Consider the following 12,304-nt stretch of genomic DNA (forward strand, 5'->3'; position numbering starts at 1 on the left):
AATAATAAGAGAGATGAAGAAGAAAAGGAACTAGTTGCTAATCAAGCTAGAATATAAAGAGCAAGATGGGGGAGGTTAGGGTGCATGCAAAACAAGGAGGGAGAAGAAGGAAAATTATAAAGACAAGAAAAATGAGGAAGAGGAGAAAAAATACCTAGAAGGCCATGAAGTAGAATAAAAATAAGAACAAAGGAAATTAACAAATATAAACTTACTAAAGAACACAAAAAGAAGTAACCACATACTAGGGACCTAAAAGAAAGCGATAAAATTAACAAGCAAACAAAAAACATATTTCCTCTCTTTGTTTTCTTCTTCTCCCTCCTTGTTTTGTGTACACCCTAACCTCCCCCATGTCTTTCTCTTTTTATTGTAGCTTGATTTGCAACTAGTTCCCTTTCTTTTTGAACTCTCTTTGCTTGTTTTTCCCGATGATGGATCACAAAGTGTGATCCAAAATATTGATTCAAAAACTTAACACAATTGAAACTAAAAGCACTAAAAATAAAATCAAATTGCTTAAAAAAAGTTTATCATAGAGACATTCTAAATTGAAACTAATCAAATTTTTAACCTTTAAGAAGAGCTAGTATTTACTCCATGAGAAATGGATGTATTGCTTCCAGAGCTCAAATTGGTTTCAGAATTCTCACATCGATTTCACAGATGAACACACAACTTGGTAGCAAGTTATATGGTTGTTTGGTTTTCTTTTATATAACTAGAAGCAGGGTGTATACTCTATTTCTCACCTAATCCCACAAATTTTCTATATTTCACATTGTTAGACAATGACAAAAAGAAGAAAAAAAAGAAAAAAGATTGTGAAAACAATCTTTCTCTTATTTTAGAATAAAATAGTTTTTATTTTTGAAATGAAGCTTCTAAGTTTATTCAAAGAAATACATTAGGTTTTATTCTATGTTGAGAGACTGCTATTATCTTCAAGAGGTTATATATTCTCCATGAAGGCATATCATAATGTTTTCAAGAGAAACATTACAACAACAACTGTGAAGTTTGTAGATATAATTGTTTTTCCTCTAAGCAATAAGATTACCAATACTTGCCCCATGGATGTTTCCTTGATATATTGTCAAGGTTTTGCCACATATATCTATGCATTGTTGGTTGTTTTATTATTCTTCTTTGTTTTGATCACCACTTCTTTGCATCTAATTTTTCTCATAAATTTATTATTTCTAAGTTAATGATTTTGCATGCATAACAAGTAGTATTATAGATAATTTTTTTTTGAGTATGTGTGTTAGAATATGGTGTTGATTTTGTAGCATCAAAGGAAAAGGTTTCAAATGCAAGATTTGAGGTGAAGAATTTAATTGCAAAATAACTTTGAGCTATGGAAGCTCAAGACACATGATTCTTAGTGCAATAGGGATTGCATAAGGCATTGTTTGGAAAGTCAAAGAAGTTGACATATATGACAATGATGGTTGCGAAAGTTTGGATATGAGACCCCTAAGCACAATCTAGTTCTGTTTGGTAGATGGGGTTCTCTTTAATATTGTTGGGGAAAATATATTTACAATTGTATGGAGTATAACAAAGAGTCTTTATATGAAAAAATCCTTGACAAACCAAATCTAATTGAAGTGGCAACTATATAGCCTATGAATGAAGGAAGGTATAAAAATTGTTGATCATTTAAATATTTTCAATACTTAATTTGTAAATTGGGTAGTATTTATATAAGAGTCAAAGATGAAGATGAAGCAACAACACTGTAATGTTCTTTTCCCGAATCTTGGAATCACTTAGTTACTTCTATTAGTTTTAAAAGATGACACATTTCATTTCTTGTAAGAAGACTAGTGATGCTATTCATGTAGTAGAGTTATTTTTTAGAGAAGTGGCAAGACTACATGGTATTCCAAAGAGTATAGTTTAGATTGAAATGCCAAGTTTCTTGGGTATTTCTAGTGTACATTATAGAAGAATTTGAAGACATGATTGAATTTTAGCTCATCACATCATCCATAGACTAATGGGAAGACAAAGGTTGTGAATAGGAGTTTGAGGAACTTGCTGAGATGTTTGGTTGGAGATAAGCCAAAAGGATGGGATTTGATTTTACCATATGCATAATTTTCATATAATAATTCTGTCAATAGAAGTACAAGTAAATCACCATTCCAGATAGTATATGGGAGAAGTCCTAGAAATGCTTCTAAAATAAGGAAGTCAGATAAAGGAAAGATAAGTAGTGTTGAAGTTGAAGATTTTGCAGAACATTTGAAGAACACCCATGAGGAGGTGAGGAAGAACATTACAAGGATGAATACACAGTACAAGGCCAATGAAGATGAGAAAAGTAGGTATAAGGAATTTTTAGGTTGGGGATGAAGTCATGGTTCATTTGAGGAAGGAGCATTTTCCAATGGGAACGTATAACAAGCTGAAAATGAAGAAGTTTTTACCATGCAACTTACTAAAAATCATGTTCCTGGAAATGCCTATGAAGTAGAGTTGCCTGCTAAATTGAATATTTCACTAGTATTTAACATTTCAGATTTGAAAAAGTATCAAGAAGGAGGTGATGGAGATGAATTCACAAAGCACAATAGAGTATCCCATCAACTATTTTAGATACAAAGGAGATTGAGGAGATACTGGACAATTGTGTTGGGAGAAGTACAAGGAACATAACCTATAAAGAATATATGGTCAAATGGAAAGGGAGACCAATAGAAGATTCTTTATCACTAACAAGGGAGGAGGTTGACCGTCATGATTTTCCTCTGAACACCTGAGACATGACGAGATCAATTCTCAAATTACCTTGGGTTTTTGATGCAGGAGCATCCTAGGTGTAAGAGCAATCTTGCATCACCCAAAAATACTTCATTTCCTTATCTTGAATAAGGGTTGTCTTAGTGCAGAGTTACTATTAGTGGAAGCTTTCTACTTAGTTAGTTAGTCATACAAGCTTAGAATGTTCTAATTTTAGAGGTGGAGGTTCATCTTGGATATATCAGCTTGCCAGTTAAGGGTCATTGCCATACCATGAGTATTCATAAAGTTATTGCAGATTTTTGGTATGAAATTTTGGTACAAAAAATTTAGGATCCATTTTTATTGCATTAGAGGCTCTGTATGGACTCCAAAACTTGGCTAACTAGATGTTGCACAAGTCAAGATCTGTAGATCCAAAGTAGAGTATTCTGAAATGGGGTCATAATTTCCAATCGTCTCAATGGTTTACAAGTTATGATCTTTTAAAGTTGGGCTACTCAAAAATTAGGAAATAAAATTCATAATTGTTTTGAGCTGGCTCTATATGTAATTTTAGGGTTGGTCGAAATCATGAGTTAGAGTTTGATGTCTAGAACCTTCTTGGGTGATGTAAAATAACCTATATAAGGAAGGCATGTAGCTTGTCTAGGACAATTCTGGGTGATAGTTCACAACTATACCTTGTAGATTATTGTAAGGCACCCATGTGGGTTTTCATATTGTATTTCATAGTTTTGTAGTTTCGCATTTGTGGAGATAATACAAAGCTTATATTTTGTTCTCGCAAATTATTATTGTTTCTTTATTTCTATTGTGTGTTTATTATATAAAGGGGAGCACCCTTTATCATGTGATCTATATCACAAGTAAGTAAGAGTCATAGAATGAATGGTTCAATGCATCCCAAGGATTCCATAGATTAGATAGGTGAACTAGAAGATTAATTCAAGCTTGAGAATATCATATATCCATAGAGGATTAGGATATAATAGAATAAGTTGAAGGGTAATGTAACCATATGGTGGAAATAATTGCAAAAACGTAGGGAGGAGAATGGAAACATGAAAATAACTAGATAGAGGGTGATGATTTTTGGGTTAAAGGCTAAATTCATGTACATGAAGATAATGAATTGGAATTATTCAAGAGATTACAAAACTTGAAGTAGGACATGAGTGTGAAGGAATACACTAAGGAGTTCTACAATATGACAATCAAATATGGACTTCAAGAATTATCCAAGGAGAATGTGGCTAGATAGATTAATGGTTTACAATTCAATATTCAAGATGAGCTAAGTTTGTCGAGGATTAGTACAATGGAGGATTCATATTAGTATGCATTAAAGGACGAAGATAAGTTAAGAACAAAACTAATCCCAGAGGAAAGGAGGAAAAAAATGAGTGACATTGGCAAATAAAAGTAGTCCATTTAAGTAGGCATAAAAGAGAAAGTGTGGGGCATTTTAAGTAGATGAATTTTCTAGAAGAAAGAGAAGCAAGGAAGAGAATGAAAGTTGTAGATAAAGAGGATATTCAAATTTAAAAGTGAGAATGACATTTATGTCTTGAAGCCTATAATATGTTCATAATTTTCTCTTATGGAACACCTTCTTCCCTTTGAAGAAAAATAACTAATCTTCTCCGTGATGTTGCCTATTTTCTTCTTCATTTATTGTGCTTGTTCTTTTGTGGACACCATTTGGTGCTCCATTTGTCCACTATCTTCTTGGTTGTAAGCTTCCAGTCCCATAGACCCAAGGTGTGGTCTTTTGTTGGACATTAGTAAAATTATCTTATATTTGCACCATAGGTGTCTAATCAAGAGCATTCACAGTTTTTGGGAAATATTGCACAATCCAAAAATATTTCCTTTTAGCTCTATTCCTATTTTCCACTTTCTATTTTTTTAGTAGAAAACCTTCAATTTGGATCATTTGCTATTGTGAAACTAAGAGTATAATATAGACATAACATTCTATCTATGTCTAGGATTACACCTCATTTAGATACTTTGTAGTCAATATATTTTGGACTCTTATTTTGACTATGCATGTCCTTCATTGTTTCAATGACCAACTAAGTTTTTTGATCTATCAAAACTATTTCCTGATTGCATATAAGCTTAATGACTCACATCTCAATAATCCTGAGTCTTTGGATGATGTATCTCTTGGATTTATGTTCTTATTTCATTAAATTGAAAGTGATATGATTTCTAGGTCTTGACCTATGTTGGTAATATGTTTTTCTAATCTTGGACAAATACTTTAGAGGCAAACTTATGGCTCATGCAGTTGTATAAAGTTTGGTAGTTGTTCCTAGTTTGAGACATAAAAGAAGTTGAAGGAGAATTATCTTTATGAAGATAGAATCTATTGAATTCATTTTAACCAATCATGTATGCCTTGAATGCAATATGTGTGTTGTAGGCCAACTTCATACAAATTCTTTGATTCGGTAATAATGAAAAGATATGTGTATCGTGTTGATTATCCATTCTGGTGTATGGAATGGTAGTTTTCGACATGTTGAGTCATGTTGCATGGTTTGGGCCATCTCCATTAGGGAAATTCCTATGACAAGTACATCATCCTATTATCAACTAAATGATTATTAAGGCAAGGGTGACCTCAATGAACATTCATTTGATATATGTATGATTAGATGATTTCCATAGATGTGTACTACAATTGGGCATACTAAAATAAGAAGGTAATTCTAAATCATAAAAATGTAAACTCCTAAGCTTTCTTGAAAAATAAGCTACACAATTGAGGAATGAAATCCTTTAGAAAAAGAACTCAAATATTTCTATTTTAACTCTTAACAACTCCTAGTCAACATAAGAACAAATATATGAATATCTTCACGCCATTGGAGACATGGATAACAAAATTAGTTTGAAATCAATAGATTAATGTTCATGTAATCCTAATATTATATGCATGTGATCAAATGACTCCTAGTAAAAAATAAATAAGGACATACAAACCTAACCATTATTAAATGGTAGTCTAATGAGGATATTCATCTACACCAAATGCAAAAAATGTTTTATTATATGTCTTAAGAATTTTTAAAAAATCTTTAGAGGAAGATTCCTAAAGAATAGAGGGATATATACACTGCAAGGTAAGGATATTGAATATTCCTCTAAGCATGTATAAAGATAAGGAAATATCCTAACCATATATGAAGATACAAATATTCAAGAATTCCATTTTCCTCTATAATAGTTTAATTTGCAATTTTCCCTTCAACTACTTTGGGATACTCAACTAGAATTAAAGAAAGACATACAAATCACAAGTGAATACTATCCTAAGATGTAATGTATTTTTTTAGGGTGAGAGAATAGTGAAACTACACCTTAGTTGCTAGAATTTGGATTCATATCAAATATCCATTCAAACTAGACAACATATAGGCTAATATTCTTGATCATCTAATATAACCACTATATCCATGAACTCTTAGAGATAGTGGTTGAATGGTTCAAAACATATTTGTATTGATGAATAAAATTGCAACATGATAAAGAAAAAAAATCAATTGAGATGCAACTCTAATGAATGGACAAATAGTTCATCGAACAAATCAAAACTACTTTCCCATGCCTAGTAGAAGAATATATAATGTTGACACTAGAGATGTCACATGTACAAATTTATATTGTTAATAGTTTATGAATCCATCAATAAATAAAAAAGATATAAAAAAAATCATAGAGTGGTGATACAAATGGTTGGAAATTGTTGGATCTTATTTAAATAGAACTAGTAAATAAATTTACTCTCATTCTAGAGTTTGAATGATTCTACTAAACTTTGAATTAATTGAGTTGATTTAATCATGTATAAGTACACTGGATTATGCAAATGCATAAATGAAATCCACAAAAGAGATAGCTCAATTTAATTTCCTATAATAATGTTAGAGGTCTTCTATCTAACCACCAATATTTGTCTTCATTTGGTCTTTCTTCAATGATCTTGTTCTCCTTATATATGCATTGTTTTCATGCCCGAGTCTCAATCTTGAACCATTTATATTTTATAATGTTTTGTTTGATTCATCATTTCCCAAGAATAACCAATTTATTGACTTGTATCTACAAACAACTAACTAGTTATCAATTCATAAAAAAATAGTTTTCCTTATCCTTGGCACCAAATGATTGCAATTGATGGGAATAGACATTTTAGAGATCCATCAATAATTCACGATTAAATAGTTAGTTAGCCTTTCATCTCACCCTAAATTCTAGATTTGAGTAACCTCTCTTGGTAATGTTTTACACTTTATTTGCTAGCCTCTCCCATGACCTAGTCCTATGCCCTTCTTCCTACACCTACATTTGTGGCTATAATCTTGACTACACTTGCAATACCTATCCCTGCACCACCTATTCCTATAGTACCTATTTTTGTACTTACTACTTGGTCACCCATGGTGTCTTTTATGCCTGTGCTTGTGCCTCTAGAACCCTAATGACTCTTCCATGGGGACATATTCACTCACATCCCAACAATCATCATCATTATCATCGTTGTCTCTTGGAATCCCCTTATCACCTCCTATGTCCATATCCATAGATTGCCTCTAGTAATCCTCCTCCATCTAACCTAGTAATGTGAGCCTCAGAAGATGATGTGTTTCCCATCATGCTACATACTCTAAAGACATCCTTGCATTGATGTCATCTAGTCTCGGCACCCATGGTAGTAGATCCATTGCTAGAAAAATCACCCCATAGAAATGGGATATATATTTTCTCTCACTATGCCCCTACCTTTCGAGTAACAAGTTGATGCATAATATTTCCCCCTATCACCTCTTGGTGTCTCCCAAACTAACTCATAATCCTACATACTTGATATCTATCAATAATATGCATTGTATACCCTAAAAACTAGAAATTTATTTAGACATAGGGAAAATACTAAATATCCTCCATGCCCCAAATCGTTGAAGTCTGTAATCTTGTCCAAAATCCTTTGCCAAAACCATGTTGCACCTACATATGCATAGTGTAGTGAGGCCCAATATATACATGATACAACTCCTCTAACTACCTATCCCTCACTCACACAACTAAAATACAACTTTATGTTCCCGAACCCAAATATAAAGATCCTTGACTCCTATCCCCAGGTTCTTGTGCCCTTGCTACACGTGTATATTATGGTACAATTGACCTAACATCATATAGCCTCAACAATAAGTAATAAAATCCATCATCATGTCATATAGCATCCTCACCCAACCCATAGTAAACCCTTGCCCTCCTAGGCCATGCATCAATTGTCTACCAACCAACCTTGCTAGGTATAGTGCTAGCTAAGGTAATCTCCATCCTAGATCCATTGATGGTCTCCACCTCATCTATTTCACATCCATTGTAAGTCTCTACATTGATCACTCAAATACCCTACCCATATAGTTGTCAACATCCTCTAATTGGTACACAAGAATACCCCTCAAATTAGAATCAATAAAATCTAGAATTTTAAGATCTTACATTCCAAATTTGGTTTAATAGTTATCTTTTGAATGAATTAACATGGCAAAAATATTGAACACTTATATAATTATAGAAAGAAAGCAACAAAGCCACTCAAGTTGTAAATAGAGCATACAAAATATTATTAAAACGATTTCTATTTCATGCATGTTGACAAGGGAACTTTAAACAACCAGTTTGTTATTTGTTATTAGGACTAAGAAAGGAAGGGTTTATGCACACAGATTAAACATTACACTAAAGCTTGATTCCTCGACTAAAAGTATTAAATAGCTTACTTTTCTTATTGTTTTCCTTTGTATGCAATGTTTAAGAATGACCAAATTTATGACATACGAAGCGTGATTTTGGCTTCCAAGTGATACTTCATTGACATGAGCACAGTTGGAATATCCCTAGTGAGATCAGGAAGAACACCTTCTTTAGCAGAATCCCATTTGAACGTCTTGACTAGATTGGCGAGAGTAATGGGTACATGCACGCTTGCCACATCCATTCCCGCACATACCCTCCTTCCTGCTCCAAATGGAAGATACGCCATCCTCACATTATTTTTCTCCATCTCATTCTTCTCCATAAATCTCTCCGGCCTGAACTCATCGGGATCCTTCCACACCTCCGGATCATTGGCCACGCTGTGTAGATTGAAAAGCACTGCTGATTTTGCAGGAATGATGATGCCCATCACCTTACATTCCTCCTCCGTCTGATGAAGCATCGCAAGCGGTGCAATGGATTCTTTTCTAAGTGTCTCCTTCACCACAGTTTGTATGTACGGCAACTTCTTCAAATCATCTAAACTAAAAAACCCACTTTTACCTTCCCTCACAACCTCTTCATAGGCCTTCTCTTGGATATGAGGATTTGTTATGAGGTAAGCGAGAGCCCATTCTATGGCAGTAGAAGTGCTGTCTACTGCAAGAAGAAAGAGTTCATACAAGTTGAATGCTATTTCTTCATCTGACAACTTTGAAGAATCCCCCATCTCTAGTTCCTCCTCTTCACCAACGGACAACAAACAATTCAAGAAACAACAAGGAGCAGTTCTCGTCAAGAACTCCCTATAACTGTGAGAGAATCTTATGAAGGGCAACATGAGACGGAGAACATCAGCTCTGAGAGACTTCCAATTCCTTTCAGTCCTCATTGTCCAAGGAACAAAGAAGTGAGCAGCAGGAAATTGATCAAGAAGCATATCGCCTCTATTGCTCAGCAAAATATCACGAGCTATATGTTCTTCAAGCTGAGACAAGAAATCATCGTCTTCAAAGTCAGGGCCAAAGCACAAGGGGGCAATAAAACTCATTGCCATCATCTTCAATGCATGAAATGGCTTCACAACACCATTATTATTCTCTATCATCTCTTTTTCTAGCTTGGCAACGAGTTTCTTCACACTGGCTTTGTGAGAGGAGCTCTGAAGGGAAAGATGGGAAGGGCTGAGAACGTTGTTGTGTAGGAGCTTTCTTAGCCTAGTCCAATGGTGGTTGTAGGGAGAACTAAGCATGGTCTTATAAGAGGCGTTTGTAAACTGCCTAGAATAAAGGAGGGGGCGACTAGAGAAGTTGGAGGCTTGGTTAACAAAGGCCTCCCATATTGGGGTCTGACCAGTGAGGATTACAATGGGTGATGAACCCATCCAGATTGTCATGACGGGGCCATATGTTTTGGCCATGGATGTTAATGCAGAAAGGAGATTTCCACCCTTGTTGAGCTGATGTAAGTTGCCCAAGGGAGCTTTGGTGGAGATGGAGGCCAGACCACTTTTTGCCTTTTGGGTGAGAGGGAAAGAGCAAGAGCAAGCAATGAAGCTGCGACAAGGGAAATAAGAGTTACTTGTAGAGTGGGAGAAAGAAGGAAATGGAATGGCAGAATATGATGAAGAAGAGCCAGTGTTTTCTCCATGACCGATGGATGGACTGCTTTCAGAGCTCAGCTCAGATTTGCATTGCTATTCTGACATTAATTGCAGCAAGTTACGTGTTAATATGCTATATTTTGTTTGGATTGTGACTTGTACATAATATGTTGAAAAGAATAGGGTCACATAAGTCTGGAATGTTGAAAAGAGTATACTCTATGCGGAAATCTAGAATCTGTTGAAAAGAATAGTACATTCACCTAAACACTACCAGTTTGCCAATACGCCACAAGGGAATATAATGTGTTGAAAAGAATACATTCTTTAATTATAACGGTCTAATAATTGCAATGTAAATTCAATGTGTTGATATAATATATTTTTAAAACAAAACCATTCAACAATACATTATGAAGTACAATGATCCAACAATTGTGGTATAAATCAGATAATGTATTCAAAACAAGTGCCACATAGTGACTTAGTACTTGTCTTTAATAGTATTAATTTTAATTTTGATATAAATTTAGTTGTAATTTTATTATATGTATCAAATATTTTAATGTGTACTTTCATAATTTCTAATAATCATATTCAATATTTTTCAAATATTTTTTTAATATAATTGATTTTGTACAATCATGTAGTTGTGGCAAATTGTTCAAATTAAGAAGCATCAATTTTTGTAACCAACACATTAATTCACATAAGATTCACACACTATAATACATAAGAAATAAGTAATAATAATTTTAATACTTATATTATTAAATATAATAATTGAAACAATACTTTTTGTGTACTATGCTACATTATTTGAAAAAAAATATATTCAATTTTTTTCTATAATATATTATTTTAAAAATTTTTATAATATAATATTAACATTTAAATAATGATAATTGAAAGAACTATTTAATAAATATTAGTAGTGGATGAATGAAATAAATACAATATAAAACATTTAACAATGGTATTGATTTTTTTATATATTAAAATATTATAAATCTTTCAAATAAAAGTTGAAGAATTAGAGGGAATAACACTCACCTAAGAGTTGTAATAAATACTTAAAGTAAATGATTATAATATTTATAAAAAAATATTTCAATGTATTTCTTTATAATCAAACAAACTATTTATAATAGTTTTAGAAAATAAGAAATATAAATAATTGATTATATTATTATAATATATAGTTTTCTATTCTAAAATCCATATACACTAATTGAAGTGTTCAAACAACACTTTGAACAAAATAGATAACAAATGTGCTAAAAACAAGGAATAAGAGAAACAATTCAAATATTTTGTTAAAAAATACTTCCCACAAATTCACAAATCCCCATATGAGACTCTAATCCATTCATCCAATTACAAGCTAGAAAATTAATATATATAAATTGTAAAGTTAAAAAATTGACATGTATTTCTTCGTAAACATAATATTTATAGAAAAATATAAAATGAAATGAATTTTTATTGGTAGAATAGAGGTAATTTAATAACAAGTTAATGTGAGTAATCCAAAAAATGACACAATAGTACTTAGCCTAACAACAAGTACTAATAATATACTCTTTAAGTACAATGACCTAACAATTATAATGTAAATCTAATGTTTGAAAAGAATATATTCATTAAGAAAAATGACACAATAATATATTCTTAAGTACAATTTGAACCAACAATATAATATTTAAGAACACATTCTTTTAATCTTTGTGATTGTATCTTCCATTTTAAATCCCTTCCATTTGAGTATTATTTAGTTTTATTAAGAATTCTTATAATAATGAAAAAGAAAACATATAACAAAATATTGTATTCATAATCATTAATTTATTAAATTGATAAATCAAAACTTCTTGATCATGACATTGCTTTATCAACTCATTAGTTCCAACACAAATAGACATATCATATATAGTCTCACTCAAATATCTTATGAGGTAGATTAACATCATTTAAGGATGACCATTGTAGTCCCATGCCTTCCCTTTAGATCTCATCTCACAGATTAACTACTTCAACATCAAGGTGCATTTTAGAGTTGGAGTTTGATAGTGATAAGTAATTCAAGGTTGTCTTTGATTTTGAGGATTTGGGTTGATATAATTTGAGATTTAGAGTTGTGTGGGTGACAATTGAGTTTACATACAC

General features: G+C 32.5%; 1 pseudogene; it reads right to left on the minus strand.

Moving 5' to 3' along the window:
• Positions 1–8,537: 8,537 nt before the first annotated feature.
• LOC149542004 ((S)-stylopine synthase 1-like) lies at positions 8,538–10,252 on the minus strand (annotated as a pseudogene).
• Between the last annotated feature and the right edge of the window lie 2,052 nt (positions 10,253–12,304).

This window comes from Cupressus sempervirens, chromosome 8 (genome assembly GCF_028749045.1).
Source record: "Cupressus sempervirens isolate cs-2001-9-10 chromosome 8, ASM2874904v1, whole genome shotgun sequence".
NCBI lineage: Eukaryota > Viridiplantae > Streptophyta > Pinopsida > Cupressales > Cupressaceae > Cupressus > Cupressus sempervirens.